At 34.3% G+C, this 25,093-nt stretch overlaps 1 protein-coding gene across 4 annotated transcripts in view; it reads left to right on the forward strand.

Annotated features, from left to right (window-relative positions):
- arhgap35a (Rho GTPase activating protein 35a) overlaps positions 1–25,093 on the forward strand; it is a 107,487-nt gene that overhangs the window by 27,657 nt on the left and 54,737 nt on the right. For 3 of the 4 annotated variants that reach the window (XM_051129704.1, XM_051129702.1, XM_051129705.1), the window contains one exon: positions 6,228–6,323. The exons of the other annotated variant lie outside the window; for it this stretch is intronic. The gene's annotated coding sequence lies outside the window, so the exon portion shown is untranslated. The remainder of the gene's footprint in view (positions 1–6,227; positions 6,324–25,093) is intronic. 4 annotated transcript variants of the gene reach the window in all.

A 25,093-nucleotide genomic window follows, 5' to 3' on the forward strand; every position in this document is an offset into this window, starting at 1 on the left:
ACAGATAAGGCTCTTCCTTTCTGTGTAGTGGTGTTTAAGCCACGGTAAGCTGATTAATTAGTCATAATCTACGAGCCCCAGACTGAGGCGTAGCTAATGAAGTTAAGCGTCCAAATCCCATCCCACTATTTCGCTGCGTGGAATCGGATGATGATGGAGCCGATGGGCAGTCTTGAGTATGTCTGCTTGATAGAGGATGGAGAGGATGTGGGTGAAGTGCAGAAAATTAGGTTTTTTTTGGCTTTGTGTTTTAGAGAGGAGTGTAGGAGGCCTGTGATATTATTTTTTTTCCCCTTGTTTTAGAATGCATTAGCGCTTCGCTAGTTTTGGCAGTGCGGGACTGCATGGCAGTGGCAGGGCAGAGGGCCATGTTTTCGCAGACACTTCACCAGGGCTGTGCGGGGTGACGGGTTTGCATGCATATTAAAAATTACTGTGTGAAAAGCCAGATTTTAACCGTTGCAGTGCACTTCATTGCTATTTACTGGCATTTGGATAATCAGCTAATGTCATCTACTGAGTGAGCTGGAAAATTGCCTCATGATTTACTCACCCGCAAGCTATCCTAGGTGTGTATGACTTTCTTCTTTCAGACGCATACAGTTGAATTACAGTTGAGGTCAAAAGTTTACATTGCCCTTTCAAAATCTGCAAAATGTTAATTATTTTACCAGAATAAGAGGGATCATACAAAATGTGTGTTATTGTTATGTAGCACTGACCTGAATAAGATATTTCATATAAATAATAGTTGCAGTTATTAAAATGACTCCATTCAAAAGTTTACATATGCTTGATTCTTAATACTGTGTTGTGACCTGAATGATCCACAGCTGTTGTTCATGAGTCTATTGTTTGTCCTGAACAGTTAAACTGCCTGCTGTTCTTCAGAAAAATCCTTCAGGTCCCACAAATTCTTTGGTTTTTCAGCATTTTTGTGTATTTGAACCCTTTCCAGCAATGACCATATGATTTTGAGATCCATCTTTTTTTACACTGAGGACAACTGAGGGACTCAAGTGCAACTATTACAGGAGGTTCAAACGCTCACTGATGCTTCAGAAGGAAACAATGCATTAAGAGTCGGGGGGTGAAAACTTTTGAATAGAATGGAGTTGTGTACATTTTTCTTATTCTGCCTAAGTATCATATTTTTTTTCATTTAGTACTGCCCTTCAGAGGCTACAAAAAATAGTTACATGTTTCCCAGAAGACACAATAAGTTTAAATTTACCCTGATCTTCAAATTCCAAAAGTTTTCACCCCCCGGCTCTTAATGCATCATGTTTCCTTCTGGAGCATCAGTGAGTGTTTGAACCTTCTGTAATAGTTGCATTTGAATCCCTAAGTTGTCCTCAGCGTGAAAATATGGATCTCAAAAACATACAGTCATGGTTGGAAAGGGTTCAAATACCCAAAAATGTTGAAAAACCAAAGAATTTGTGGGACCTGAAGGATTTTTCTGAAGAACAGTTGACAGTTTAACTGTTCAGGACAAACAAGGGACTCATGAACAACTATCACTAAACAAACAAAGAAACAAACAAAAAAAAAAAGCACTGTGAATCATTCAGGTTATAACACAGTACTTTTGAACAGGGTCATTTTTATTAATTCAACTATTATTTTCTCTGTAAATGTCTTTTATGTGAAATATCTTATTTAGGTCAGTACTAAATAAACATGCAAGTTTTGACCTCAACTGTATATTTAACAAAATAGCTCTACTAGCTCTACCAAGATTTATAATGGCAGTGAATGGGTGTTGAGATTTTAAAGTCCAATAAAGTGCATCCATCCATCATAAAAAGGCCTTCTGAAGTGAACCGATGCGTTTGTGTAAGACAAATATCCATATTTAAAGCTTTATAAACTGTAATCTCTAGCTCTTCTAAGCTTATACTGAAATCGTCCGACATTTTTCTTTACAAATCCTCGTTTTGTACTTCTGATTCATGACTGGTATTGTTTTGCTCTTTCCTCCACACTTCTGTGTCATCCACGTACGACACTTAGTGAAAGCTAGAGATTACGGTTTATAAAGTTTTAAATTTGGATATTTTCTTTACACAAACGCATCAAATCACTTCAGAAGGTCTTTATTAATGCCAAAGAGCCGTGTGGAGTACTTTTTATGATGGATCGATGCACTTTATTGGACTTTAAAATCTCAACAGCTGTTCACCGCCATTATAAAGCTTGGAGGAGCCACAACATTTTTTAATATAACTCTGATTGTATTCATCTGAAAGAAGAAAGTCATATACGCGTAGGATGGCTTGAGGGTGATTAAATCATCGGGTAATGTTCATTTTGGGGTGAACTTATCCCTTTAAATCTTTTGTAACATTATAAATGGCTTTACTGTCACGTTTGAATAATTTAATGCTTCCTTGCTGAAAAGTGTCCTCTGACCACACATTTTTGAACAGTAGAATATGTATTTTTGTAGTCTCATTATTGTTATTGTCAGAAAGCATAAAGACTGTTTTATGTATTGTTTATTGGACACACAATCAATCTTCATTGTCAGCGTCTTTCTTGAATAAAGCAAAATTGGTCAATTTCTAGACATTTTTCTGGCTGGAAATTTTTCTCTGCAGTATTCTGTAAGCTTAATCTTTTACTGAATAATACAGAATTGCTGAATTACTGTCTGTACTGTGTTAATCAGCTGAACCTTTCGCTGCACTTTTAAGCTGCTGATGACAGTGAATAGATGTTTTTCTCTCGACCCCTGCGTGAACCGCGGCCTGTATCTGTTTCACCAGATTCCCTTCTTGGTTTCCTATTGTGCTTTACATTCCTAGTTTGCCTGTCCGTGCTCTCCCTCTCTCGTCGCCCTCTCTATTTTTCTCTTTCGCTGACACACTATTGCTCCAGTTAGCTGCAGTTGACCCATCCCCCCTGAATTTTACCCACATTCCTCAGTTCCTGCAGCCTGGAGCCATCCCAGTGCCCTTGTATGTGCATAACCTAGGCGATGTGCTTGCTCACGGAGCAGTGGGGTGTGTGGATATGTGTAGATGTTCCACCCCGGGGACCCCAGGCTGATTTTTGTGCTTCTGGAATGCACACTCTCATGGTAATGACATTCAGCAGGCCTATCAAATACTCTCCAGACCACTTAGAAAGTGTTAAAGTGTGAATGCAGATTCTTCATTGACTTGCGCTTTTCCAGACACCCGTATTTAGATATGCTTGCCATTGCATATTAAGGTGCGTGTCACTATTGCTGTTGCTCATTCTGGGGGATTTTGATATGCCAACTGTGCTTTTGATTTCTTAAAAAAAAAAAAAATCTAAATTATATTTTGTACTTACATACTTTTGGTGCCATTAAATAAAAATGTCAGGGTGGTACAACTTTTCTGATATCGTAATGAGGGAAAAAAGCATCATTAAAATGTTTGCCATGATGTTTTACTGTTATTTCCTAGACAAAAAAAAAAAAATTGGCTTACTTCACAGAACTGCCTTTTCCGCCATGTCATGCGGTGCAACCAACAGTAAGTTTGCTAGATCATCGTAATTTGATTTGCCCAAAAGCTTAATGATATTCATGAGTAAATCATAAGATTTAATCATGAACAAAACACTTATTTTGATGAATTAGTATTTTTTTTTTAGATTCAAAAATTAATTAAATTAAAACTCAATAGTTAAGATGTTTACACTCGCATGTATTCAAGATGTGAGAAAAATATTACTTTTTGCTTGGTTACACCACATGACCACATTAAATTGAAACTTTATTGGACAGATTACCCAAAAACCTTTAGTATGTATGTATGTATGTATGTATGTATGTATGTATTTATTTATTTATTTATTTATTTATTCATTTATTCATTTATTCATTTATTCATTTATTCATTTAATGTTTTGGTTCAGTGGTCTTCCAGTGGTTTGACAAAACTGCTAATATATTAAATGTCTTTATTTTGTGTTCTAAAAATGAATAAAATTCTTATGATTTTGAAATGCAGGAATTCTTATGATTTTGGAAATCTGGTTTGAAATCATTTTGGTAATGTAATGTAATGTAATGTAATGTAATACAATATAATATAATATAAAATATAATATAATATAATATAAAATATAATATAATATAATATAATATAATATAATTATTTGATTTTATAAAATATTATATTAATTTAATATTTTATTGAATTTATAATTTATATTATAATATAATGTGTTTTATTTGTTTATTTTCTTGGTTACACCAATTGACATTTTAATTATTATGTATACATATTATGGGTCGACCAATATGTGTTTTTCAGGGCTGATGCCAATACCGATTTTTACAGATCAAGTAGACCGATAAGCAGTATTTTGAACTGGTATATAATTTCTGGTGTAAAAATAAAAATTAATGTCAAAATTAAGAATACCATGGGCTCTAACAAAAACTTTATTTAAATGCTTTTAACTTATCGATTTAAATAGTCGGTTTTGAAAATGACCGATAACCGAAATGTTTAATATTGGTGCCGATAATCAGACCCCTAATCCTAATGCATATTATTATTATTATTATTGTTATTATTATTATTACTATTATTATTATTATTATTATTATTATTATTATTATTATTATATTTTACATAGTACAGATTTTTTAAATATATTACTATTAATTATTCATTTTATTTTTTGTGGACAGTCTTATTTATCAGTGGCCATATAACTTTTCTATCTGATTAGTCTTGCGTTTTTTTTGGCATGGCCGCTGATAAAACCGATGTTTGTCTGAGTCATCAACATTCATCTTTTCCCAGTTCTTGCTGCGTCATTGCACACTGCTTTGCCTTGCTTTTCTTAGTGGATAATTATATGTACCACAGTTATGTTATGCCGTGTTTAACCCTGCACGGCGTTGTTTAATTACCTCGCAACTCCTCTGTTATCAAGTTCATCTCGCTCAAGTTTCACAGGCTAAATTAGTAGAAGCCACAGACAAAAGTAATGGTCTACGCAAGCAGCGATGCACAAAGTTCTTGTGTTATTGCAACCCTGGGTGGTTCAATGAGGCAGGCATTGTACTGCCGTTTAATCGATAGGCCGCTGTAGGTTAGACGATGCCTTAATTCAGAACATAAGTGGCCTTGGTTAATTGCAGTCACCCGTTTGCTTGTTACATCAGGGTCTCGCTTGGGCAAAGTGTTTGTTAAAGGTAAAATGAGCTCTTAATGTTAATGGCTGCTCTCTCTCTGTGGCAACTTCCTTCCTTTTCCCAAAACCTCAAATCACAAGCTTCGCTCTTTTTAACTGTCTGTCTGCTTTCCGTCGCGCTCTTTCTCACCTGAAGCTTTTGTTTGCAAGCCCGTCTGTCTCTCCAACCCGTTTCCTCTCTTTCCTTTCCAAAGTTTCTTTGTGCCTGTCCAACTGCAGGGAGTCTGGAAGTGTGATGGCTGGGTGGAAGTTGTTGATTAGACTCCAGAGTGCTCAGGGCTGTTTTGTTTGGCCGCTGAATGGGCCGCGAGCTTGGGAAGAGTCGCGGTTCAAAGAGAGCTTGGAGAAAGTGACCTCTTGTCTCACAGAGTCCGAGGAATGAGCTGAATTTCCAAACGCAGAAACCGTATCGCTGCCGGATTAGGATCAAAAAAAGAAAAAGAGTGTCACGAGTATGTTTCTAGAAATCATCATTTCTAGTGTTTAATCGATAAAAAGAAGTGGGGGAAAGGTGCTACGGGCCCGGTTTGCTTAATGGCTGTTCTCATCAAGAGTTCCTCAAACAGTCATTTTACATGCTTGAGGAGTCGTACCGTATGTGTTTACTCTGCAGTTTTTGAAGTGTTGATATTAAACTCTGTTTTTCTATTGCGATTAGAGTTCAGTCGTCTCTCAGCGCTGCTCATGACCCTGACCGCCCTGTTTAATCAGAATTACAACATGTTTACTTGCCGCTCTGACCGCCTGCTCAGGTTAATATGTATTAGCTGGATTAGTTAATATGTATTAGCTGGATGTGTGTGTGGCCTTGACCAATATGATCAAATTCTGAGAGAAACTTTGTGCAACACTGCAGCTTGGATTCTAGTGCACTTTCATCTCACAGCTGGACCGTGACCGGGAATGTAACGCACATTTTCAAAGAATTAGGGGGTGTTCGTAAAGAAGAGAGTGAAATGAAAAAAACGGCAGGTCTAGAGACAAGTTTTTTTTAAAAGTCAAACTTCTTTTTACTTCAGTTTTTTTCTTTTCATTTTCAGAAGGCTGTATCATCCCTGAGACTCTACAAAAGATGTGAGGCGTAAACGCAGTGGTCACACACATCCTTCCATACCATGCTTGCATAGAAAATCAAGGTAAATGCAGTATAGTAGAATGCAACAATGCAAGAAATGCAGGTTCTGGAATTGGGGAAAAAAAGACGTTTTTAACATAAGAGCAGTCGTGGCCATTAGTCATTTGAATGTGTGAGGCTTTCGTTGTCATTCAGTTTCAGTTATTCCAGCATGCAAATTTTAGAAAAATGCTATTTATGGCTTTCAGACGGGTTTGTACTATGCGTTCATTTTTATAGAGGGAAACAAGATACATTTCTAGTTTCAACATTATTTGTTCTTCAGCTCTTCTTATCAGCTGAATGCAAAGTGACCCACAATTTTGGTTTTGACCACTAGAAATGCATACACTTTAATGATTTACTCCTAGAGCCATATTGAGATTGCAGTATCTCTGAAAATGAACCATACAGGGCCTTGAAAATAAAGATGCCACAAGGAAAGTGTAAAGGAGAAGTCCACTTCAAGAACATAAATTTGCAGATAATTAACTCACCCCCTTGTCATCCAAGATGTTCATGTTTTTCTTTCTTCCATCGTAAAAAAATTGTTTTTTGAGGAAAATGTTTCAGGATTTGTCTCCATATAGTGGACTTCTATGGTGCCCATGAGTTTAAACTTCCAAAATACAGGCTCTAAACGATCTCCGCCTAGTGAAACGATTGGTTATTTTCTAAAAAAAAAAAAAAAAAAAGACAATTTACATACTTTTTAACCTCAAATGCTTGTCATGTCTAGTTCTGCGTGAATTCCGGTTCATGACAGTTTAGGGTATGTAGAAAAACTCCCATCTCATTTTCTTCTCCAACTTCTAAATCGTAATAGAAGTCCACTATATGGGTAGAAATCCTGAAATGTTTTAGTCAAAAAACGAAATTTCTTTACGACTGAAAAAAGAAAGACTTGAACATCTTGGATGACAAGTGGGTGAGTACATTATCTGGTAAATTTTTGCTCTGGAAGTGAACTTCTCCTTTAAGACCCAAAATCTAAAAAACATAAGGACATGTTTAATACCTCTTGAGTTACAGGCATGCAAACTTTTTTCCCATTTTTCAGTGATCACCATAGGCATTTAATGCATATTTACTACTAGACCTACCAATCTCATTGTAAAAATAATATAATGATGCTGCAATCTTTCTAAAGTCATTTTTAACCTCCTATAATTAGGCTCTGAATCTCAAGTGAAAATAGTCATTTTGACCTCTTTCTGTAAAATAGTGGATTACTCAGTAAATATGTATCTATACATTTTAATATTTTGGCTTTCATCACTATACATGATTTTCTTTCCTTCAGAAAAAATTAAAAATTTGAGCTGGGGACCTCTGGTTGAGTTGATGCATAATGAGCCACTTCATAATCATGAACACATTACTTTGTACCGCAAATAGTTATACTATTTACTGCACTTAAAGGAGAACTCCACTTCCAGAACAAAAATTTACAAATAGGGTTTACCTGTTGACCAATCGTTTCTCTAGATAAGACCCTTCTTCCTTGGCTGGTATGGTTTAGAGCCCTTTGAAGCTGCATTTAAACTACATTTTGGAAGTAAGTTATTTGTGAATTGTTGTTCTGGAAGCGGACTTCTCTTTTAATTCTGCTAGTTTTATTTTTTACCTGTAGCAGCTAATGAATCTTGCATATTCACAGGAAATAGCTTACTACTATGCTGCAAAAGCTGGATAGAGTTGTTTTTGTTTAAAAGTGAACTACTTTTAACTTGAGCAGTGTGATTATACAATGCTTTGTCGTGCATGAGATGCCATCTACATCATGTTTACATAGAAAAATGACAACATGCAAGATATAAAAAGAGAAAATGCAAGATATAGAGACATTTTAAAAAAAAAAAGCTAAACTACTTTTAACTTAAACGCTATATTTTTAGAACCACACGTCTTAAGCAAGACACTGTGGAGGACAGGAGACTCAAGCTCAGCAGTCAAACACATCCATTTAGAACATGTTTAAATAGAAAATGGACAAACAATGAAAATACAGTGCAGTAGAATGCAACATTGTGAAACACAAGGGTAGTGGAGTGGAAAATAAATCGGGATAGAGGCACTTTTTTTTCTTTTTTAAAGATAACTTTTAGGGATGCACCGATACCACTTTTTCAGTACTCGCCCGATACCGATACTTTTATTTTTGGTACTTGCCGATTCCGAGTACCGATACTTTAAAATTTACAGGTAGATTTGTAAAATATAGGGTACAGAAACTAAAAGAATATGTATAATGTTAGTTGGTCAACTTTGTTTATCAAATAGATACAGTCAAACCAAAATGTATTTAGAATCCATTATCATAAACTGTGTCCTGCACCCACTAGTAAAAAAATAAATAAATAAATAATAAAAATAAATATATATCAAAAATTGTCAAAAGATGGTGTATATCTGCTGTCTAAATAATTTTTGGGTTGACTATATATCACTTAATTATTTTTACACTTAATTATGCCCATTAAAATGTGTTTTGTTGCTTTAACTGTTTTTTTTTTTTTTTTTCTTGCTCTATGGTTCATCATCTTCAATTTAATAGCATTAAACTGCTCAATTGCAGCGGCTCAGTACTGTAATCACGTGAACCACTCATTATGAATCTCCTAACTCTGATATTTTCAGAATTATAAGTCACGTTTTTTTATCTGAAATATGCTGCTATTTGGGCTACAATCCAAAGCGACTCAAATAATGGAGAATCACTCGTGAAGCAAAACATCGCATCGCATTTCACATAGGCTGCTATAGTTTCACTTTCGCCGGACATTCGTGTATGCTTAAGGCTGAAAAAAAACGATGTTTATAGCGAATGCCCCTATATATATATATATATATATATATAATATTCTTATATCTACGATTTTGTTTTAATCCAAAAGATGCGTGTGCTAAATATGCGAACATCAATGAAGATCACGCAACAGCGCGCGTTTCTCTCTCGCTCCCTCTCTCTCTATACCGTTAAATAACTTGTGCATTGATTTACTTAAATTGTTTTTGACATATCATACCGAACTACAAACTTTCCAGTGATGTCAAGGCAGGATATTAACTCGACAAGCCTGCACATCTTGGCCGCCGCGCGCTCAATCCAATCTGCGTGCTTTGCCTATCTGCTGACGCGCACCAGTTATACAAGCTTAATACTGAATGTTTAACATTATTTTACTTACATACACATACTTCGTGGACATCTTTATACTCTAATGACTCCATTCTGCTGTCTGTCGTTTTGTTGTCGGTGTTTCTTTGCCTGCATACGCACTTGTCACATGATGTGGTATCGGCGTTTGGTATCGGGGCATTTTAACGAGTACGAGTACGAGTACAGGAGCTCAGTATCGGCCGATACCAGTATCGGTATCGGTGCATCCCTAATAACTTTTAACTCTAGTGAGTGGTTTTGAAATGCTGTGTCTTGTCCAAGATGCTGCAGAAGATGCAGAAAGTGAGTGCAGAAGTCAAATGTTTATTGTCCATGTATTATGGAAAAACTGCATAGTGAAATGCAAAACAGCATTCTTTATGAAAGCCCCTTTGAACGCCCAACGCTCCTGAAATTCTGCACATTGTTTCATTGTGTTTGTTTATTGAAGTTTTTGGCTGATTTGATGGGTTTTCAGTAGCATTGCCAGCTGTGTTTAACCCATTATACCATTTGTAAATCCATACTTTTCCTCTCAAAATCAGTACCTTTGAACATCAGACAACCAGGATTCAGTAGTTTTATCCAACGTGTTGTAGGCCTAAATGTATGCAAAATTACTCCTTTCTGAGCTTCTCTTGGCCTAGAAGCACCGCTAGCTCCTCCACCTCTTCTTCAATCCTCTCTTAACGTATCCCATCATCCCCTGGATTACTGTCCCTCACCCAGACTCACTTAAAGACCACTACAAATCCCGCTAGCTCTACTAAGCTGTACTTACTGTGTCTAGATTGTTTTTGCCCCACAGAACCTTCCCTGAACCAAGCCAAGATCAGCGTGGCTCTCAGTCAGTACTTTTCCTCTATCCTCCCTAGCTCTGAGGCTCACACACAGAAATTGAACGATGCTGCCGTTTTCAAGAACACTGCGATGAATTGCCGTTTTGTCCCTGCTGCTCTCAATAACTGTTGGCACTAGCGGCAGACTTGGCAGCAGAAATCGTACCCTATTTTGATTATGGATGACAGTAAATGTCAGGCATAATGCATTAGTACGGTTCCTTAAGGATCCCTTAAACTCTTTTGACGTGTGCCGTTTATTTCTTGTCGAAACCAGGAGTGTGGTGGTTTTTTGTTTCAAATGGCTAATAGGTTTTATGTTGGCGTGCAAGTTCCTTTCCCTCTGGGACCAAACACTTCCTTTGGGTGAGACAAACTAAAGCTAAAATGGTGAAATAAAACATTTCCCTTTCTTTGTATTTTGCCTACTAGCTTAGCATAGCATTAACTGGTTCAGTAAAGCTCTTTTAATTAACTAGAACAAGGACAATTTTCAGTACCAGAACTGAAATGGTCAAATATGCATTTTCCCTTTCTTTGTGTTCAGCCTTCAGCTAACAGTCTAAGAGATTATTCTAGCTTAACATATTATTAACTAGCTGCTTCAGAAACCCGTACAAAAATGAACCATGGTTTTACAAAAAAAAGTTATTGTAGTTAAACCATAACCACAAATTAACCATGGTTTCATGGTTTTGCTACACTAACCATAATTTAACCATGGTATTTGTAAAAAAAAAAAAAAAACATGGTTATACGAATAGTATTCAAACTGGCAAAAAACTATGGTTTTCTAGCTCCTTTGATTAGCTAGAAAACTACATATTACATATAATGTTGTTACTGAATGCTAAAAGTCTTAAATGTGTTTTAGCCTTTGGTTAGCAAGCTTTAGCAACAGTTTAGCCTAATAGATTAGCATTTAACATAGAATATTTTTTTTCTACAAAATGAAATATTATATTGTCAAAGCTAAATGGTTTAAATATAGTCGTTTGTGTTTTCAGCTGGTCTTTGGTTAGTAAGCTAACAGCTTAGCCTGATGGGTTAGCTTGCCCTGGTGATAAAAACAGCATATGCTGGTAGGTATGTTTTGGTGCTGGTTTAAGATGGTCCTTAGCTGGTTTATGCTGGTCATGTTGCTGGTCAAGGAACATCCATAAAAGCTATTTTGATTAGCTAGAAAATTGCATATCACTTTATATTACCAAAGCTAAATGGTCAATTTAAATATTAGTCTTGTGTTTTCAGTTTGGTTAGCAAGCTAACAGTTTAGCCTGATGATTAGCTTGGTGCTAGCTGTTTAGAAAAGCTATTTTAATTAGCTAGAAAATTACATGTCACTTTATATTGCCAAAGCTAAATGGCCAATTTAAATATTAGTCTTGTTCAAACTTTTCAGTTTGGTTAACAAGCTAACAGCTTAGCCTGATCGTTTAGCTTGGTGCTAGCTGCTTTAGAAAAGCCATTTTGATTAGCTAAAAAATTACACTTTATATTACCAAAGATAAATAGTCAATTTAAATATTTACCTTTGTGTTTACAGTTGACCTTTGATTATCTAGTTAACAGCTTGGCCTACTAGCTTAGCATAGCATTAACTGCTTCAGGAAACTGTGTTGATTATCTAGACAATTACATATCACATTAATGGTCAATTTAAATAGTTTGCTTTTGTCTTTACAGTCAGCCTTTTGTTTGCTAGTTAACGACTTGGCCTTCTAGCTTAGCATAGCGTTAACTGATTTAGAAAGCTCTATTGATTAGCTAGAAAATTACATATCACCTTAATGGTCAATTTAGCCTATTAGCATTAACCCAACCTTCTGGGTAGCAACCCAGTTGCTGGGTTTGTCCATATTTTACCCAGAACTTGGTTGTATTTAACCCAGCATTTTTTAGTGTGAGGTTAAGGAAAAAGTAATTTGATTAGCTAAAACAAGGTTTTTCATGTTAAATTACCTTACCAGCCCTCACTTACAAGTAAACAGCTCTGTCTACAAGCTTAGCATAGTGGTAACGGATTAAAGAAAAGCTCTTTTGATTTGCTAGATCGAGATATCGCAATAGTGTGAGATAGGGAGATAAAATTTTGGCATGATGCATCTTTGCTACTAGGGCTGTGTATTGCCAAGAATCTGGCGATACGTATCACGATACAGGGGTTGCGATATGATATGTTGTGATACACTAAGATACTGTAAACAAGGTGATATATTGGGATATTTCTTATTTTAAGAATAGGATATATTTTAAGGAAAGCTGTACACACCACCATATGCAAACCTTTCCAAAAACTTCAGTTCAAAAAGTTCAAAAGATCAGTCCCTGTAACATTCTTATTGAATTACTTTTTGTGCGGTACGAGTAAAGGGGGAAATAAAATGCCTGCAGGATTCTTTAGTTATTAAATGTATAAAATGTAAGCTTTCCCTAGTGAAAAAAACAGCATATGCTGGTAGGTATGTTTTGATGCTGGGATGCTGGTTAGGTATGTTTTAGTTCTGGTTTAAGCTGGTCCTTAGCTGGTTCATGCTGGTCCTTGGCTGGTTTATGCTGGTCATGTTGCTGGTCAAGGACCAGCATAAACCAGCAAAGGACCAGCTTAAACCAGCATCAAAACATACCTAACCAGCATCCCAGCATCAAAATATACCTACCAGCATATTTTATAAACGGAACGTATATATTTTTAGACCCTGCTTTAAATGTTCACAGTTTAAGTTTACAATTGTAAAGGGCCTGGCATGTTTTAAGATTAATCAGTGCAAGTTTCTTTCATTTGAAACTGCTCAGACTCACATTTTAGTCTGGGACTAGGCTAAAGCCTGGTCTGTGAAACCGGGGAACAATGTCATAACATTCTGATCTGAACTTAAGAATTACATCTGCTTAATATCAATGAGAAATAAAGTGCTTGCAGGAATCCTAAAGAAAAAAAATAATCGTAAAACAATCAAATAAATACATGCATTCAATATTCTTAGAACGTTTTGGATTTCACAAGATTTCAGTTTGTATTTGTTCCGTGTGGAATTGCCAAATGCACAAACGCCCCCACCACGAGAAAAAGCTACCACACCGCCCGCCGCAAAGACCCTTTCACACGGGACGCAGCAAGCAGTGGAACCGCCGCGCTGCCCCTCCGCACAGCAGAAGCACCCCGTGGCCTGTGCAGCCGAGGCGACGCCCGCGCCGCGGTCCCGGGGTGGACGTTACCACAAAAGCCAAAATGACGTCACGCTTCAACTTTGTACACCAACACTGTAAAAAACAATCTGTTGAGTCAACTTAAAATAATTTGTAACCTGGCTGCCTTAAACTTAAGTTCAGTCAACTCAAAAAAAGTTTATTCAACTTGAAATGTTAAATTATACTAAGTGACAACTTAGGTAATTGAGTTGAATCAACTTAAAATTTTAAGGCAGCTGGGTTACTTACCCATCTGTTAAGTTTAGCAAACACAAATATCTAAGTTAACATTTCAAGTTGACTAAACTTATTTTAGTTGACTGAACTTAAAATTTTAAGGCAGCAGGCTAACAAATTATTTTAAGCTGACTCAACAAATTGTGTTTTTTATTTTTTACAGTGATGGCGGGAGAAGGAACTATTCTTTCATCCTCCATTACTAGCAGCGAAATATAATAACGCTAACATTAGTGACGTGCCTTTATGCTAATATTTCCTCTCAGTGTTTAAGTTCAGAGATAAGAATACTGCCATCTAGCAGTCGAGATATAAACTCAAAGTGAAGCGTCTGCCATGAATCTTGTATGATTTTTTTTTTAAAATATCGATATTCCATTTTTGAACAAAATATTACGATTTTCTTGCACCCCTAATGGCTACGCACTATAATTTGTTACTTGCTAGTCAGATGCAGGTGGAATTAGCAGGAGGGACTTTTTCACTCTAGAGAGCTTTTGATAGGACAAGAATCTGTAGAGTGCACGATGAGTCATCAATATTTTTAGTCTGTTTTCCTGAAAGAGAAAGGCGGTGAACTTCAGTATGCTAAATGCTAATAGGTGTATACTACCATACAAATAGTTTCATAGCTATCAGACAAGAACTTAAAGTCACAGAACTCTTCAAGAAATCATTCGCCTTGCATTTGCTTTGGTCAGTCAGTCGCGGAGCACAGCTTTGATATTTGCGCTGGTTAGCTTTTGTTCGCATCAGTCACAGTCGCTTTGTGCATTCTAGGTCCAAACACACCCGTCCAGTCATTGCCTACAGCGACGTGTCCTATGCTGGACCCGAAACGCATCTCTCTTCTCTCATTCTGTCTCTTTCTCTGTCACTCACATATACATAGTTGAAAGAAAGAAGCCCTTATCTTCCTCACCAGAGACACTTAGTTCATGTGCCTGCATGCAAATGAATATATATTCAGTGTCCGCTCACTTCCTCTCGCGCATACACACACTCGCAGCCGGATAGAAAAGCATTAATGTGTGTGTGAGGAGGGAGGTGCTGTCAGGCAGACATGCCATGGCTGATAAATGCCGTGGCTGTGTTGTCACTGCAGTCAGGTTTGAGTTCTTTTGTGCTCGGTTTGTAGCGCCCGCTCCTCTCACAAAGCGTCCGCCAGACGCCCAGAACTCCATGTGGGTGTGTGTTTGTGTTTTCCTCTGCATGTCTTTGTTTGTTTATGCCTGGGCAAGACCGTTTAGATAGAGCAATCATTCCGCCCTCCGTCGCTAACGCCTGTAGCCACATTCGTTCGATCTGATAAGACGTAATGTTCATTTGCCTGTGAAATTCTTTCCTTCCTCCACTTCCCTCGCTTTTCATACTTCACACAACATTGAGATGCGAGGGTGCAGTTGTTCATAAAGCATGACCCATATATTGTTTGCCGTGCTGCTCCGCTACATGATTTTTGTGATAATCTTTGTGTGGATTTATGTATCCATAATTAGTTTGGGTCTTGTCTCATATGCAGTATCTAAGTGTATGTGCACACAATAGTATGTTAAATACTTATTTTACTTCATGGGGAAAATGGTGGCTCAAAAATCTATTTTCTGATGCAGTATGCTAGTCTTTTATGAACTGTAGCAAGATGTTGCTACTGTATAAAAGGGTGTTAATGTAAAGAAAGTGTAAGACTTAATCTAATGCAAGTCTTTTGCTGTGGTCAACAACAAAGCTGCAGATGGATCTATTTGGTGTTATGAGCGTTGCCATGGAAACAAACAATTTCTGAGTCTGAGAACAAGATCAGCTCAGAATCTCCATTCTGTCATCTCATGATTACGGTAATTCTGACACAGTGTAAACTTGAACTACGTTGACCTTTAAAATATTTTCACTCCTTCAAAACCATGTTCTCTTTAATTTAAAAAAAAAAAAAAGGTTCTGAAAAGTAATATTTTATATAAATAAACAACACAAAAAAATACGTAAAATAAAACAATAAATACTTTATTCAGCAGGACGTATTCAGTTGATCAAAGGTGACCGTAAAATGAACTGTGAACTTTTGAACTTCCTGTTCGTCAAAGAATCTTGAGAAAAAAAAAAAAAAAAAAAAAAAAATTGGTTTCCTCCAAAAATATTAGCCAGCACAACTGTTTAATACTGATAATAATAAATGTTGCTGGAGCATGAAATCAGCATATTAGACTTATTTCTGAAGGATCATGTGGCACTAAAGACTAGAGTAATGATGCTGAAAAAAATTTGCCATTTTGCTTTGCCATTATAAGCTTTGCCATAAGTTACATTTTAAAATATATTAAAATAGAAAAGCATTTTAACAGTATTACTTATTTTAGAATTCTTTTTTATTTATATTGTATTTATTTTATTTTATTTTACTGTTTCTGATTAAAAAAATAAATAAATAAAATAAAACTAGCCTACCCCAGACTTTTAAATTAATTAATTAATTTATTTTACTGTGTTTTAGATCAAATAAAAATATAAATAAAATAAAACTTGACTGTTCCAAAAGTTTTCATGTATTTTATTTTATTTTTGATATTATTTCATTTTTAGTTTTTAGTTTTTTTTTTTATTAAAAAAAGTTTCATTTTAAAATATTAAAATATAATTACTTATTTAACTTATTTAATTTTATTGTTTTATTGTTATCATTTTTGTTTTGTAACAAATTTTTTTTTTTTTTTTTACTGTTTCTGATCAAATAAAAAATAAATAAATAAATAAAACACAGCTTGCCTACCCCAAACTTTATTTTATTTTATTTTATTTTATTTTTTTATTTTATTTTATTTCATTTTACTGTGTTTTTGATCAAATAAAAAATGTAAAGTAAATAAGTCCTGCCTACTCTAAACCATTGAATGTTTTTTTTTTTTGCATTGTTTTTTTGTTTTGTTTTATTTTATTTTACTGTGTTTTTGATCAAATAAAAAATAAAGTAAATAAGTCCTGCCTACTCTAAACCATTGAATGTTTTGCTTTGCATTGCTTTGCTGTGTTTTTTGTTTTGTTTCTGTTTTTTTTTTTTTTGTTTGTTTTAGTTTTTGATCAAATAAAAATATAAATAAAATAAAATCAGCTTATCCCAAACTTTTGAATGTTTTGTTTTAATTTAATTTATTTAGTTTTATATTTTTATTTTACGTAAAAACAAAAAACAAAAACAAACATGAGTTTAAAAAATATAAGCAACAGTATTGCAAAATCGATGCTTTCCTCTGCAAATGTGATTGTTTAAATGTGTTATTTCTGGTTAATGGTTTTTAAAAGTTAAGTAATTAAAGATTTCAGAAGAACAGCCTATTGTGCTGTCACCTGTGCTGTAACTGATACAGTGCCCAAAAAAATCTATATCGGTTGGACTCGTTTGCATGTGTAGTTTAAGATTGATGCATGCCAACAACCGGCATGATGGCGAAATAGGAGCAGGTATGTACACGCACTTTTGAGTTTGAGCGGTCGAACAGGATCAGCTGTATGAAATCGGAGAGGCCCCTGAGGTATTCCTTACATCTCTCAGGAACACAGCAGCGCTTGTGCTTTAGCCGCACAAACACAGAGACTGAGCCTGCGTCTCTCTCCTCTAGTTCAGCTCCACTAAACCACAAACACTGCAGAACACTGATAATGATAAATGATTGGCGGACGTTTAAGAGGACAATTTCAGCGGGTGCTGTTGTCTGTCTCACACAATTAGCTGAGTAATAGGGTGTGTTCTTGGGGCACGATAGGGTCACCTGAGTCAGTCTGAGCTTGCATAGCAACAGCAGAATCTCGAATGTCAGTTTACTGATTCTTAGTGACAAATAACAGGCCTCAGGTTCGTTTTCTTTCTTTAAAAAACGGACATATCGGTTCCCGTTTCTTTAGAGGTGTTCTTGGCAATGGACCTATGAATCATGGGTCATGGCATTGGCCCTGGGCTCCTTTCCAAAATCTAGTGCTGTCAGTGTCAGTAGATATTTTCAAAACTGTTTAATTGGTTAACTGTCTGAATTACTAGTTGACTAATCAGCCTTAAGAACGCCCCGTATAATCAGGCTGTTTTTAGGTTCACCTGATCGTGATCAGACACGTTTCTTAAAGGCCGTTTAACCATCGTTCAAAAGCTTGGGGTCGGTAAGATTTTTTTTTTTTAATGTTTCTGAATGTTTATACTCAGCAAGGCTGTATTTATTGTGAAATATTGCTGTTTAAAACAATTGTATTAAATTTTAATATTTCAAAATGTAATTTCTTTGATGCAAAGCTGAATTTTTAGCATCTGTATTCTAGTGTCACATGATCCTTCAGAAATAATACGAATAATGTGATTTACTGCTCAAGAAACAATTCTTATTATTATCAGTGTTAAAAATAGTTGTGCTGACACATATTTTTGTAAAACTTTATATTGATGAATATAAAGTGCAAAGGAGCAGCATTTGTTTGAAATACTCTATGTATATTTTTTTAACAATGTAGAAGACACAACTGTCATTTTTGATCAGTGTAATTTTTCTAATTTTATTTAGAAAAAGGGCAATCTGATTCCAAACTTTTGGTGTGTTCTATTAAAAAAAATAAATAATAATAATAATAAAAAAAAAAAAAATTAAATTAAATTAAATTAAATTACATTTTTAGTCAAATTAAAATAAATAAATCAATAAATATAGATTGGGAGCAATGAAATTTTAAATTGAAACCATGAGCTTAGATTATAAAAACATTACAAAAATTCAATTAAATTACAGTGAAACATTGAAATCATTCAAGCTCAGACACTGAAAATATTATAATTTTAGAACAATTTAGGAGAAAACTATAAATATACATAGCACACAAAATTTCAGTTATCTTATTTTAAATGATACGTTTAAGTATTATATGAGATATACATATATTTGTAACCATATATTCATTCCAATAATGTGATTTGCTGCAAAATAGTTGTGCTGCTTCATATTTTTGTGGAAACCATGGTACTATTTATTTATTTATTTATTTATTTATTTATTTATTTATTTATTTATTTTATTTTTTGGATGAATATAAAGTGCAAAAGAGCAACATTTATTTGAAATAATATTTTTTTAACAATATAAAAGTCGCCACTATCACTTTTAATCAATTGCATCCCTGCTGGATAAAATATTTCATTTAGAAAAAGGGCAGTCTAACTGATTCCAAACTTTTGGTGTGTTCTAATAAAAAAATAAATAATAATAATAATAAAAAAAATTAAATTAAATTAAATTAAATTAAATTAAATTAAATTAAATTACATTTTTAATCAAATTAAAATAAATAAATCAATAAATATAGATTGGGAGCAATGAAATTTTAAATTGAAACCATGAGCTTAGATTATAAAAACATTACAAAAATTCAATTAAATTACAGTGAAACATTGAAATCATTCAAGCTCAGACACTGAAAATATTATAATTTTAGAACAATTTAGGAGAAAACTATAAATATACATAGCACACAAAATTTCAGTTATCTTATTTTAAATGATACGTTTAAGTATTATATGAGATATACATATATTTGTAACCATATATTCATTCCAATAATGTGATTTGCTGCAAAATAGTTGTGCTGCTTCATATTTTTGTGGAAACCATGCTACTAACTATCTATCTATCTATCTATCTATCTATCTATCTATCTATCTATCTATCTATCTATTTATCTATTTATCTATTTATTTATTTATTTATTTATTTATTTATTTATTGGATGAATATAAAGTGCAAAAGAGCAACATTTATTTGAAATAATATTTTTTTAACAATATAAAAGTCGCCACTGTCACTTTTAATCAATTGCATCCCTGCTGGATAAAATATTTCATTTAGAAAAAGGGAAATCTTACTGATTCCAAACTTTTAGTGTGTTCTATTAAATAAATAAAATTAAATTTTTGATTAAATTAAAATAAATAAATCAATAAATCTGGGTGCAATGAAAACCATGAAATTATATTATAAAAACATTACAATGAGACACCATCATTAAAGCAGAGATGTTGAAAATATACATTTTAGAACAATTTAGGGAAAAACAATAAATGTACATATAATTGTTAGCTTATTTTAATCAATGCTTTTGAGTATTATATGAGTTATGCACATAACTCAAAATAGGATAAATAGGATATGTGCTGCTACTTTGTATAAAAAGTTATGTTAAACGACAGCAGATCTATCATTATTCTTCAGTAAAAAGTTTTAAAAATCAAGGCTTTAACCACAAAGCAGAAGTCCAAATGACAGATAAGGGAATTCATGATTGTAAAACTATGTCCTTTTACCTAATTCTACAGGAAAGCAATCACGATGGGAAACTCAATGGTCACCTCTTCTTCCTCTTTTTATTGTAACTTTGTCATGAATCTGTGCTAGTTTTTAGTCCACCACAGTTTTTTTAGATGAAGTGATGTTGAATAGAGTAATTACGGTTTGTCTGACAAGCAGAAAGAAGCTTATTAGAGTATGTGGAGGAGTAGAATTGTTAATCAAGATTGGATCTGCTGCTATATTCATAGAGCGTCTGAGTGGATAAATTGGACAAGCTCATAGGGAATATATGGGCATTTAGCTCAAAGAGATGTGTAGATATCAAGTGTGGCCTATTTAGTGGTGCCTCATAAATGCAGACATCATTCATTTCCTCAAAGCCCTTAATCTGAAGTATTAAACGTCAGAGTTTAACTCGTCCCACACAGTTTGCTCTATGGACATGAGTGATACGGCAGATTGTTCAGTTCGAGATGTGCTGGTATTTTTATAAGTGATCAGGTGATAAAACAGACATTAAACCCATACTATTATTGAAGGAGGGAACCAAAGCATATCAGTATAACAACTTTATTAAAACATGGGGAACAACTTAGCAACTACCTTTTGTTGTTTATTTTTTTGGACTAATATGTTAAATACACTAAAAAACATGTTACCCCATGATTTGCTCACTCACGTCATCCTAGGTGTATATGACTTCCTTCTTTCAGGTGAATGCTGTCGCAGTTATATTAAAATGTCCTGGCTCCTTTAAGTTTTATAATGGCAGTGAATGGCTGTTGAGATATTGAAGTCCATTATAGTGCATCCATCCGTCATAAAACGTACTCCATACAGCTCTGTGGGGTTAATAAAGGCCTCCTGATGTAAATTGAAGCGTTTGTGTAAAAACAAAATTCATATTTAAAACTTTATAAACCGTTATCTTTTATAACAATGTAATCTTTTTAATCTTTAATTGTTTTTAAAGATTTAAATAAGGGTATTTTTCTCACACAAATGCATCAGTTCCCTTCAGAAGACGTTTATTAACCCACTGGAGCCATGTGAAGTATTTTTTTAATGATGGATGGAATCACTCTATTGGACTTTCTATTGGACTAAAATTTCAACAGCCATTCACTGCTATTATAAAGCTTGGAAGAGCCAGGACATGTTTTAATATGACTGTATTCTGTAAGCTTTAATTGCCCAGGAATTGCTAGTAAATTTCAGTTTGATGTTGGAACACCGAAACCGTATTCTCTTTTAAAATATACTCTAATAATTTATTTACAAGTTCATATGGTTATTTAAAGCTTAAAAACATTTGAGAATGGTTCTTTCTCATTAATCTAACTACAGTTGAGGTCAAAAGTTGTCCATGTTTGTCCTGAACAGTTACACTGCCTGCTGTTCAGAAAAATCCTTCAGGCCCCACACATTCTTTGTTTTTTCAGCATTTTTTTGTATTTCAACCCTTTCCAACAATGACTGTATGATTTGAGATCCATCTTTTCACACTGAGGACAACTGAGGGACTCATATGCAACTATTACAGAAGGTTCAAACACTCATTGATGCTCTAGAAGGAAACACAATGCATTAAGAGCCGGGGGGTGAAAACTTTTTGAATTTGAAGATGAGGGTAAATTCAGCTTATTTTGTCTTCTGGAAATAATGTATCTTCTGTAGCCTCTGAAGGGCAGTACTAAAATAAAAATTTGATTTAGTCAAAATAAGAAAAATGTACACATCTCCATTCTGTTCAAAAGTTTTCACCCCATGCCTCTTCATGCTTTGTGTTTCCTTCTGGAGCATTAGTGAGTGTTTAAACCTTCTGTAATAGTTGCATATAAGTCCTTCAGTTGTCCTCAGTGTGAAAAGATGGATCCCAAAGTCATACAGTTATTGTTGGAAAGGGTTCAAATACACAAAAATGCTGAAAAACTGAAGAATTCGTGGGACGTGAAGGATTTTTCTGAAGAACAGCAGGCAGTTTAACTGTTCAGGACAAACAAGGGACTCATGAACAACTATCACTAAACAACAACAACAACAAAAAACAGCTGTGGATCATTCAGGTAACAACACAGTATTAAGAATCAAATGTATATAAACTTTTGAACAGGGTCATTTTTTTATAAATTCAACTTTTATTATCTCTTGTGGATTATATGTAAACGTCTTTCATGTGAAATATCTTATTCAGGTCAGTACTAAATAAACAATTACACAAATATTGTATGATCCCTCTTATTTTGCTACAATAATTAACATTTTTAATGATTCTGAAAGGGGGATGTAAACTTTTGACCTCAATTGTACATATTTAAGGGTCTAGGAAAGTGCCATTCATTCACTTGTTTTTGCAGTCTTTCATTTCAGTTTTTTCATTCTTTGTTGCTTATTGATGCTGAAAACTTGAGCTTAAAGTATGTTACCCTGTGATTTTTCTGTAACTGAGGCAAGACAGGCCTAGCTCATGGATCGAGCTTCTGAGAAGAAGAATCTGACTCATATATAGAACTGTACATTATTAAGGCCTTTGTAGTTGTAAAAGATTTGGTTCTGAGAAATTCCTCTCTGTGCAAGCCTATATTTTGTCCATTTGCTTTAACCTTCACGTTATTGTTGTGCCGTTTCTCTAAAGTTCCTCATTTGTGCTGCTGGATGCAGTAATGGATAAAAGTGCACTTAGGGCTCTGCTGCTCTCGTTCTTCTGACCATTTCTGCTCTGGCGTTTGCTCACAAAGTGCAGTCAGAGCAGTGGGTTATGTGGCCTAATTCGTTTATTCCTTCTCTCCGGCCCTTACTTTTCCCTTGTCTGCGAGTAGATTTTTATCAAAGTCCACTCTATTTCTCTCTTGTGTACTGGGCATTATGAATTAACCCCGCTGAAGGTCGTTTGGTCAGCATGCCTGCCTGAGTCTCAAGAGGTTGAGTGTAATTTACGCTATCTTGCAAGAAAATCTAGGACCTGTCAAGTCGCCCTCCACCTTTCGCCTCTGTTGTCAAAGCTTGTGTTAAATGCATATAAAGCACTCAAATATATCTCCCCAATGAAAAAACTCAGCATAATCAGTCAACAAATCACATGTGGTAATCAATGGATGTCAGGCGGGCTTAGGGAGAGAAAGATGAGCCAATGCAGGTTAACAAATGAAACCAGACTGATGGGAAGAGATGAGAATTATATGGCTTATGTTGAGCTGTCATGGCTTTAAAATATCAATAGTTGGTACCAGTGCCGATGATATTTTTCTTAATTCTTAAAGTCTGTCTTGATGCCACAGTCAAAACTAGTATGCAAATGAATATACTTTAATACGTTAATAGAAAATGTTAACAGTAATTTAAATTTAAAAAAGGGTTGTAGCTTTCATTCAGTAGTAAAGAACAATCTGAAGTATAAGCATTAAATAAAAAAGAAAAAGGTTAAGAAGATAAATATTATACATATAAAGTTAAGTTTCAAAATCATTTAACAAAGTTGATGAAATTAAAGCAATGGCTTGTAAACTTTGGTCAGTAGTAAAGAACAAAGAAAGAAATTACAAGCAATAGATCAAATACACAAACAGAAAAAAGGTTTTTTTTTTTTTTTTTTTTTTTTTTTTAAGAAGAAGTTGTTAAGTGTAAGATGTGTTAAAGTTTAAAAAAAACACTGCAACAATGCAAATCAATTTAAAAACAATGGTATAAATCCTTATAGGGATAGTTCACCCAAAAATGAAATTACTGCATAATTTACTCATCCTCAAGCCATCCTAGGTGTATATGACTTTCTTGTTTCAGACGAATACATTTGGAGTTATATTAAAAAATGTCCTGGCTCTTCCAATATTTATAATGGCAGTGAATGGGTGTTGAGAAGTCCAATAAAGTGCATCCATCTATCATAAAATCTGCTCCACACGGCTCTGTGGGGTTAATAAAGGCCTCCTGAAGTGAATCGAAGTGTTTGTGAAAAATTTTCATATTTAAATATATGAATATATAAACCATATATAACCATATATAAACCATAAGCTCTTTTTATGATAACTGGATGCACTTTGTTGGACTTATGTTGGACTGTTGAATCTCAACAGTCATTCACTGCCATTATAAAGCTTGGAAGAGTCAGGACATTTTTTAATATAACTTAGATTGTATTTGACTGAAAGAAGAAAGTCATATACACCTAGGATGGCATGAAGTAATTCATGGGTAATTTTAATTTTTTGGGTGAGTTATCCCTTTAAAGATTGTTTTTCATGTGATAAAGAGATGATAAATGCAGTAAACTGTTTTTGTTTGTGTGGTTTTTTTTTTTTTTTTTTTAGCAATATTGGGTTCAAGTAAACATTTAAAAATACAAAAAGCAAGAAAAAGGCAAAAGGTCAGAAAGAAGTGCCATTCTATTTTTCCTTAAAATTACTATGATTTTTGCAGTAGACAAAACCTAATATTTTTTTATTGGAGCTAGCTTGACCTAGGTGACCATTTTCAAGTACCAATCTGAATCATTTTTTCTGTTGCTTTTAAATGATTATTTTGTGTGTGTGTGTGCACTGTACATATTACATTTAAGGGTAACACTTTAGAATAGGAAACACTTATTCACTAGTAACTATGATATTACCCTCACTAAATTCCTAATTTTCTGCTTATTAATAGTTAATAAGGTAGTTGTTAAGTTTAGGTATTGGGTGGGATTAAGGATGTAGAATAAGGCTTTGACATGTGCTTAATTAGTACTAATAAATGGTTAATATTCTAGTAATATGCATGCTAATAAGCAGCTAGTTAGGAAACCGTAAAATGTGTTACCAGTTCTTTTTATCTGAAGAGTTTTGTCTCTTAAAGTCCCCATGAAATCAAAATTTAAGTGTTTTTTTTGTTTGTTTTTTTTTGGCTTTTAGTATGGATATGTTAGCCTTAAGGCTATCTGTAAGCTAGTTTGCTCCAAAACAATGACAAAAATTCGCATTTAGATGACATAAGCATTCAAAACTTACCGTCTCTAACTTCCGCCAATATGGATCAATGATTTTGTGTACGGTGAATGGCATAGGGGATA

This window comes from Labeo rohita, chromosome 15 (genome assembly GCF_022985175.1).
Source record: "Labeo rohita strain BAU-BD-2019 chromosome 15, IGBB_LRoh.1.0, whole genome shotgun sequence".
Lineage (NCBI taxonomy): Eukaryota > Metazoa > Chordata > Actinopteri > Cypriniformes > Cyprinidae > Labeo > Labeo rohita.